The sequence below is a fragment of the Tupaia chinensis genome, unplaced genomic scaffold (genome assembly GCF_000334495.1).
Source record: "Tupaia chinensis unplaced genomic scaffold, TupChi_1.0 Scaffold000513_1, whole genome shotgun sequence".
Classification (NCBI taxonomy): domain Eukaryota; kingdom Metazoa; phylum Chordata; class Mammalia; order Scandentia; family Tupaiidae; genus Tupaia; species Tupaia belangeri.
In genome coordinates, this window is record NW_006160026.1 from 893,779 (window position 1) to 902,891 (window position 9,113).

At 40.1% G+C, this 9,113-nt stretch overlaps 1 long non-coding RNA gene across 1 annotated transcript in view; it reads left to right on the plus strand.

Annotated features, from left to right (window-relative positions):
• LOC106735756 (uncharacterized) overlaps positions 1-9,113 on the plus strand; it is a 46,764-nt gene that overhangs the window by 19,006 nt on the left and 18,645 nt on the right. The window contains exon 2 of the long non-coding RNA XR_001371000.2: positions 583-757. This is a non-coding gene — a long non-coding RNA (uncharacterized LOC106735756). The remainder of the gene's footprint in view (positions 1-582; positions 758-9,113) is intronic.

The following is a 9,113-nucleotide window of genomic DNA, read 5'->3' on the forward strand; positions in this document are numbered from 1 at the left end:
GTGATTAAATGTAATGTAAAAAAATACAATGAAGTCTCAGGGTCATCTTTACCTCCTCCCATTTTACTATATTCTATATTCCTTTTTCAAAAATAATAATTTAATTTTATTTTATTCATCATAATAATCATTATTATTTTAATTAAACAGAGAGAGATGAAGAAAGAGAGAGAGAGGGAAATTGAGAAAGCAAGTCGCCAGGTCTAGGACTTGAACCATGGTCCACCATGTGGGAGTCCAGCACCTTAACCACCATCTCACCTGCCATGCCCTCTTATGCTCTATATTCTATCCATCTTACTTGACATAGGTTCAGAATTCACCTACTTCCTATCACCTCTGCTGCTTCCCACGGTTGCCCAGATATCCTATCTCTTCCCTGTATTGTTGGAATATGGCCTCTATGTTCTCACTCTTGCCTCCCCATGGTCAAATACATTGTGACAATGTTGGGTCCGCCAACTTTTAAGTCTTGTAACTGCAGGGCTTCTCAGAGGCTTTCATGTGGTAACCAACACCCTGCTAGAAGACACTAATATAGGCACATTACTGACATTTGACCACCACATTTTTGCCTTATAGTGCATCTCATACAACTGCTGTTCTGTGGAAGATCTTCTAGAAAACCAGAAAGTGTTTATAAAATATATTATGTAAAGGATTTTTAAATGGAGCCACTTACAATGATATCACTGATCTAGGAGACAAATTATGAATTCTAGGAGCAGTTACCTTCATCTAAGTTGTGCGGCCTTGGGTAAGTAATTTAATTTTTCTGAGCTTGTTTTTTTTTCAACTGTGAAATAACAGGTAGTAATTCCTGTTTTGTGTACTTTGCTAGGCTCTTGGGAAAATAAAATGCATCCTCTTCTCACTAAACCAAACCCAAAGAGAACCCAACATCATTATTGTGGTTGTGTGGACACCTAGAAAAATATTAATATTTCCAGTTACATCATCTTTCCACTTAATCAAGGTGCAACAAGTTAACGATGGGTTTATTTATTTCAAGCAACAGAAGTAAGATCTGAGGTGTTGGTGATTAGAAATCACACAAAACAACAAAATTATGAATTGACTGGAGAGTGGCAGTCTGTAACATACATGATAATAGCTTGTAAAAAGCTAGGTACCTTTCTATGCCTTTTCCCCCATTTTATTGATTCGCTAATGAACTTAATTAATCTAAGTATTTCCAATAGTAAGCACAGCTGATATATACATATCCATGAACACAGGTCTGACTTTAGGCATAAACCTCAGTGAGTAGAATGAACATACTATAAAGTTTCACCTAGCTGGGGCTATATAACTTACTGAAGTCATCCAATATACATTTTTTTTTTTAATTTCAGGAAAAACAGTTTTCATGTTTTTTTTTTCCCCCTGGAACTTTTTTTTAGTTAATTAATGTACATTTATCCCCTAAGCATCGTCACAGCATACAAAATGTGGTTTCCCATCCAGAATATACTGCATATAGGCTTAATCATGCATGTTATCATTGACGATAACATGTATGTTGATGTGCTTGATTGAGCCAATATACAGTGTATTCTGGATGGAAAATGTCATTTTGTATGCTGTAATGATGTATAGTAAATGAATGTAAATAAATAAATGTAAATAAATTTAAATTTTAAAAAATGAGCAAAGAAAAAACAAAAAGCCAGTTACCTGTATAGCCTAACAGAAAGAGTGAAAAGAGCAGGGGTCATGTGAAAAAGGCTTGAGAGAGAAAAAACAACTCCATGGGGAGAAGGCTATAAAACTGCAATGATGCTGGTAAACAACTTATTATCACCTTAGCTAATGGTGGTGGCATATGAAAGGTCTTCCAAATGTTCATGGAAAATACATATTATGAAAATATTATGCATAGATTTCAAATTTTTTGCACCAAAATAAACTTGTATTTTAATTCCATTTTTCACCAAATATTTTTCAAATTTATTATAGAGCATATGCTCATCAATGTGAGAGTGAGTGAGAGAGAGAGAGAAAGAGAAGAGTAACCTCCACAGAGTCTAGGCATGTCATGATCCTCCTCTTCCAGTCCTCCAGCCCATCAGATCCTGGGCACTCATGCCAATGCCTGGCATATTTCAGGTTTGACTTGGCTAAAGATTCAAACCTGGGTTGCTATGTGGGATCCAGCTTCTCTAGAGCAATACATTACTGCTGCACCATGGAGACGGGGTCCATGGGCTTTGTACAGTCCCCTGGCAGTGCTCTGCAGCCACTCAATGGCTTTGGGAGTGGTGATTTGGAGTCAGTGGGCCAATGTGGAAACTCAAAGCTGGAAAAGTTCTGCAGGTCTTTATAAAGTGTTGATTCAGAGTATTTGGTTATACTTAGACAACCAGGACCAGGTCTGCGGATGTGTTAATGAATTCTCTTCTATACCCAATCTCTGCTGAGTTTTTTTAATCCCTGGGGATTAGGTAACCTTAAATTTACGATCCTAATACCCCAGACTAATTGGGCCGAGCCTTTACAGAGACAATGATGATAATGATAATTTCAATGACACTGTTGATAATGATGACAAAAACTACAGCATCCATATGGCACCTTCAAAACTGTGCCCATGTGAGCCATGCTGTAGGCACACTAAGGTTTTATACTTTTATTTCCCTTGTACCCTGTTATTCTTGCTTTCTTAGAACTCATCATTCTGAATGGTAATTATCTGTCCCTACTAGACTGAGAGATCTTGAAGAATAGGGAGTGTCTCTCGTTCATTGTCGTATCTCTAGTGCCAGGTGCATAGAAATTCCCAAAGAACAATTGGTGATTGAATATGTGAATGGATAAACATAGAAATAGCTTGTGTAGTATAGCCAATATAAATAAATTAGACAAAACGTTTAATTTTCATTTTCAGATGGAGTCTCATTGTGTTGCTATCCTACTGCCTTGACTTCCCAAACTGCTAGGACTACAGGAGTGTGCCACCATGTCTAGCAAATGTTAGGGTGAGCTAGGAATCAAACCTGGCCTCCAACGTGACCTCAGTATGCTGAGTAGCAGTGCCAACAAGTGCGTACTACCCTGGCTAGGGCAGACAAATCACTGTCATCACTTTTTCCTAATCATAAAAAGAGTCTTAATTTTTTTCTGATACAGCGAAAAAGCGAGTGGGTTGATATCATCTTAAAATATTGTCCTTTCTGCAGTCATACCTTGACCAATATATCTTGAACTATTGAGGGGGACAGGGCCAGTATTCATTGTCCAAATACATTGCAGTTAATTTTTTGTGTTACTAAAATGTTATTAGGTATTGACACATGAAGACAAAGGCTATGATTTTTTTTCTCTGTTATGCAGTGAATATCTAAGAACTGTGCCTGCCACCTGGTTAGCACTCTGTCAACATTTATCAGAAGAATGAATAAATAGCTACGGGGTGTTCTTTCATTTTTGTATGAGTCCATTTATAGGGAACTTTAAGGACAAAACATTTTTCCACCTATCTCCAGACCTTAAGATAGAACCTCTAGTGTCCCAGGCAAGAACTCAATAAAATTAAAAGGTTTCTGTTTGCACACAGCTATTTACCAGGATTGCTAAGCAAACAGGAGAAATGGAACAAAATGATTAAAAAAAAAAATCCACAGTGTTTTCCTGTGGGATTTTCTGAGGTCTTTCATAGCACGACCAGTGACTGATTAAATTGACTTCTTGGAGGAAAGAGAAGAGGAAATAAAATGGACATTATCATGGACTTTGTCTCTTGTGAGCCGGGTGGCTTTGACTCCAGCTCTGTCCAGCCTGTGCTACGCTTGGACTTTTGAAGTGGCCTGTAGTTGGGTACATGGGCCAATGGCATTGCCTGGAAACATGGGTAGGCTGAGGCCAGGGAATGTTGGCTGAGAGCAGTGACCTGGCCTTTCTCAGAAATGAGGGCTCATTATGTAACAGAATCCAGGTGACGGTACAGTCAAGGCGCAGGGAGTGCTAGCTGGGCTCAGGTTATCAGCAGTGGTACCTTAATTACCCAGATCAGTAAAGGACACAAATATTTAGATAGCTGCTCAGTTTCTCACAACTAGGGGACCATAGCTCACAAAAAAATGTTGAAGGTCATTTCTTTTGCGATAAACATTATTGCCCCTATTGAATAGATGAGGAAACTGAGTCTTGGGAGTTACATTAAGCTTGCTTATAGTTATCTAAGCATGAACTGTTAGAGCCTGATCTGAACTTTGGATGCCCCATTCTAAGTTTTGTCCTTATAACAAGAACCTAAGTTGCCTCAACTTTGTGCGACCCAGAGACTGGGAATGTTCAACTCATTGTCAAGACCTATTTATCGACATGCTCTGAATCTTGCCTTCATCACTGGAAATCTACTGGGATGGAGACACATTCAATGATGTCAACAGATTTTATTTTCCTCTGGGGGTTGGGACATGCAGCTTCATAAGAGGATGCGAGATAGATGATCAACAGGGATTCAGAACCCTGAGAGTTTTTAATAATTTAGAAACTTCAGTCACTTTCTAAGTGCCAGGTAGAGTCTTGCAGGCTCTAAGTGCAGGAGCTCCCCGATTCCTTGCAGTCACTTTATGAGATATCTATTATTACCATCTCCATATAGTGGAGAGAGGACTGAGACTCAGAGAGGTTGATTTGCTTGAGGTTGCATAGCCAGAAAGTAGAAGAGCTGGGCATCAGTTTGAGGCAGATTAACTGTTTAATCCTGGTTATGCAGATGCTTGTTACATAATAGTAGACTACACCAATTTTTTTTTTCAAAGTGGTCCTAGAGCCAGCAACATTGGCATTAACTGGCACCTTGGTGAAGATGCCAGTTATTAGCCCCATCCTAGATCTACTGAATCAGAAACTCTGGGGTTGGGGCTCAACCCTCCAGGTTTTAGAAGCTTTCCAGTGGGTACACACTCAAGTTTGTTAACTTCTGTACTATACCATATTCCTATCCTCTAAAAGAAAGGGTTACTTAGAACCCTAAGATTAGATAGCGAGCATAGAGTCTCGGGGAAGGTGCTTTTCCTATAAGTACTGTTTCAGGGCCATGGACCAGACCTAAGAGAATAGAGTAGAAGCAGAATATCTTCAGAAAGAGGGTGTAATATGGAAGAATATTGAAAGAGGGGAGATCATAGCCACTTTTCTAGAATGTGATGTGTCGTAGGGTAGGTAATGTTCATATACTCAGGTTCATTAAGGTCAAGTAACAAGGCCAAAGCTGTGTAATTAAAGTAAATTATGGACTCAGATCCAACCTCCTGATTCCTCACAGAGTATGTTAAAACTGCATTTTCTCTCCAGAATAGTGTGAGTCATGATTTCAGAGATACACTGCATCAGTAGAAATCCTTCGTAGTAACTGTCACATCTTTTTGGATGAGATGACCCAGTATCAGGAGAGAATAAAAAGTATAGTAAGTTGGTGGTCGCAGGACGGAAAGAGGATGAAGGGATTCAGAGTCAGTAGGGAGACAGCCTTCCTAATACCCCTCTAGAACTCATAGCCGTCACCTCACCGTAATCATCCTGGTACCATTTATTGAGCTATAAGTGCTTTAACGTCTCAGAAGCCATACAATGTAGTGGAGGTGACCTTGACTTTTATTTCCAGTTTTGCCAGTGACTCCAAGTGGGTCATTAAAACCCTTTGATAATCGTTTCTTATCTGCAAAATGAGAATCATCAGAGTTCCAACTGCACAGGATTTGAGGGAAGTTTCAAACAGATAAGTTAGGTAAAACCCTTTGCAAATTGCCTGGCTTATAGTAAGGGCTCAACAAACATTCATTGTGCTGTCATTATCATCTTATCCAAGGGCTGGCTCATGTGGTCACACATAAAAGGACACAAAGAGAAGCCTTGGTGAGAGAGGATGGTGGTTCAGCTACTTGCTGCCCCATGAATCTGTTACTTGGCCATTGCTGATTGTCTTTGCTTTTCCTTTCCCCCACCTCAAGTCCCCCGCAACCTCACTCTGAAAGAGTTTTTAAAAAGGATCCTTGGGACCAGCAGTTAGCATAATGGCTATGTCGCTGGACTCCCACGTAGTCAACTGAGGTTTGAGTCCCGGACCTGGTGGCTTAAACTCACGCCGGGCGTGTGTGCGGGCATGCCCAAGATCCTGAGAGGAGAAGGGAGGAGAAGGGATTGTGGCATGGCCGTCTCCCCTGGGGGGGTCATTTATTGCTTTCTATCTCTCTGTCTCTCTCTGTCTTTCTGGTGAGTGCACGCGCCCTATAGCAAAAACTTCTCCAAAAAAAAAAAAAAAAAAAAAGGAAAAAAAAAAGATCCTTGGGGACTAGCTGATGGATTATAATGATTACATCATTGGACATCTACATAGTCTACTGTGGTTCAAATCCCAGGCCCAGTGGCTTAATACTCATGCTGGGAGCATGTGCATGCATGTCCAAGATCCCAAGAGGAGAATGGAGGAGAAGGGATTGCAAGGGCGACTATCTCCCCTGGGGAGGGGGGGGGTAATTTCTTACTTCTATCTCTCTGTCTCTCTGACGAGCACATGTGCCCTATAGCAAAAATTGCTCTCTAGGAAAAAAAGAAAGGGTTGGGGCTGACAGGTGGTATGGTGGTTCAGGGTCCTGGACTCCCACATGGCTGACTGTGGTTCAAGTCTTGGACCTGGCAACTTACTTTCTCACTTTTTCTCTTCCTTTCTCTCTCACCCTGTTTCTCTCTGGTCAAATCAAAATAAATAAATAAATAAAGTTCAATAAAATAATTCTTAAAAAATAAAAAAAGAAAAAGGTCCTTAAGTCCCTTGTCCCAGAGAGGTCACAAATACACCTCATTCACTTGACTGTGTCCCCCACTGTGTCCAGGGCATCAGGGGGTATTTGACCTTGATGCCAGCTGCTGGAAGGTGTCTGGTAGATTGCAGAGAGGACTATTTTCAGTGGGTCAGGGTATTCCTTCCTATTTGGATGCTCAGCAAATTTGTGGCAAAATGAAGTTCGCTATATCCTCTCACAATTGTTATCTACTTAAAAGGCACTAATTATTAGTGATAAATTGGACTAGTCCATGTACCAAGTGACACTTTATAAATGTTATTTCAGTCAAGGTCACAGGGATATCTGTGAAGTGAGTGTAATTAAATCCATTCTATAAATGAGAAAAACAAAGTAATGGATTTTTGGAATCAGGATTTAAATCCACTTCTGCACTTTAGTTTTCTGTCAGTTAATGTCTTAAATGACTGCTCCAGACTGAAACATGAATATCTTGATAAGGAGACCCCTCATCAAGGCAAAAGAAGATGATTTTGGGGGGAAATTTTAATTGAAACTATTTTTCTACTCACCCTGGTGTGTGAGTCTGGCTCTGCTTCATTCTCTGGCCAACTTTTTGAAATGATGCCCTTTTATCTTGTTCTTGAAAATGGGCAATAACTTTACATAAATTAAGGGGTGGGCCAGCCAGGATGGTAACAGAGGATTGACTCTAAAGTAGATATTGGAACATCAATACTTATGACTTGGAATAATGACATAAAACTCAGTTTATTTATTAATACTCCTTGCAAGGAGAATGCTCTTGGAAGGAATGTTTGATAAGACATTGGAGGTAGAAGCAGTTACCCACTAAGCTGCCTTCTAGGCATGCTAGAATAGATTAACACTGGAAAGATGTATAAACCTGGATCAAAACTTAATTGTTTCAGAAAGCAGAGGGGAGGCTGAGGCTGCTGGTAATAAGTCACTTTCTCTGTTTTCCCTGTGCATAATAGATGACCAAATAGTTACAGAATCTCTCTTTGAAGGACCACCAAATAATTCTCTTCCTCCTCAGTGCAGCCCTGAGCTTGCCCAGAATGGTGCTCAGGTGCTCACACCCTTTTCTCTCTTTCATTTGGTCCTCTGGTTTTCTGGACACTCTGTGCAGTGTTCTGTTATGATCTCCAGAATTGTCTAAAAGGACTTTCAGGTGTGAGTTTGAGGGAAACTAAGGAGGGAGGACCATTATGCAGCCTAGAGAAAAATAAACTGGGAGCTGTGATCTTGTCAGCACTTCCTCACCCTACATCTCTGTTACTAACAGAAAATGAAAGTGCCTATCTAGAGATACCTAGAAGGGAACAGAAATCATCCAGGTGGTACATGCAGATGGAGGAGTGTCTGTTAGAATCAGGAAGGGGCTGCCCATTTTACCAAATTGTGGAGATGTTTTCATGAATGTGCTTATTTTGGCTCTGGGTATTTCTTAACATCAGTGAGTAGAGAGCATTCTCTGGCACTGTCATCTCCCCCACCCCTATTCCAATCTATACTCTTGTATCTCCCTAAGTCTCTACCCAGGTATCTGTGCTAGAAAAATAATTCCCACATCAGACCTTCAGTGTTTTATTCTTCCATAATTTTGTATGTAAAAACATTACTGGGGAGTGTATCTGTCAGTTTTGTTGCATAACAAAGAACTCCTAGATCTCAGTGGATTATAATTACTAACATTTACTTTCTGTTCATGTCATATGACACATAATGCCTTCAGAACAGTTGTTGCTCTGCTTCAGGTTGTGGCTTGACAGTAGATCACTTCCACAGGTCTTCTCAGCCTGTGACTGCATTCAACATATGCAATGTGCTGTTTTGCTGCTGGTACAAAGCAGGAGTGCAAAAGCTAAAAAAAAAAGGCTCTGCAGTCACCTTAAATTTTTTCAGGGTTGTGGCCTCTAGTCCATAGGCCAAAGCAATTAATTTGCACAATCCTGAAAACAGGATGTGGAAATTTACTGGCAATGCAGGGAGGCATAGCAAGAATGGAATTACGTAATCCTTTTACAAAGGATTAAACTGTAATGCAAACTATCAGAGCAAGTTTGTAACCTTGCTGATTCCAGGGCCTTTCTCCAGGTATTTTAATTCAATAGACCAGAGTAACTGATAAAAATAACCATAAAAATACTGGGTAATCATATTGTTTGCCTCTTCTGAGCCAGACACAATGTTAGATGCTATAAATACAAAATGTTGTTTAATCGTTACAACACTCTGTGAGATGTGATTACTTATGAGCTCTATTTTATAGATGAGGCAACAGAAGCTCAGAGGTTCAGAATTTCCCACGTCACACAGCTAGTGAATAAGGGAGCAGGA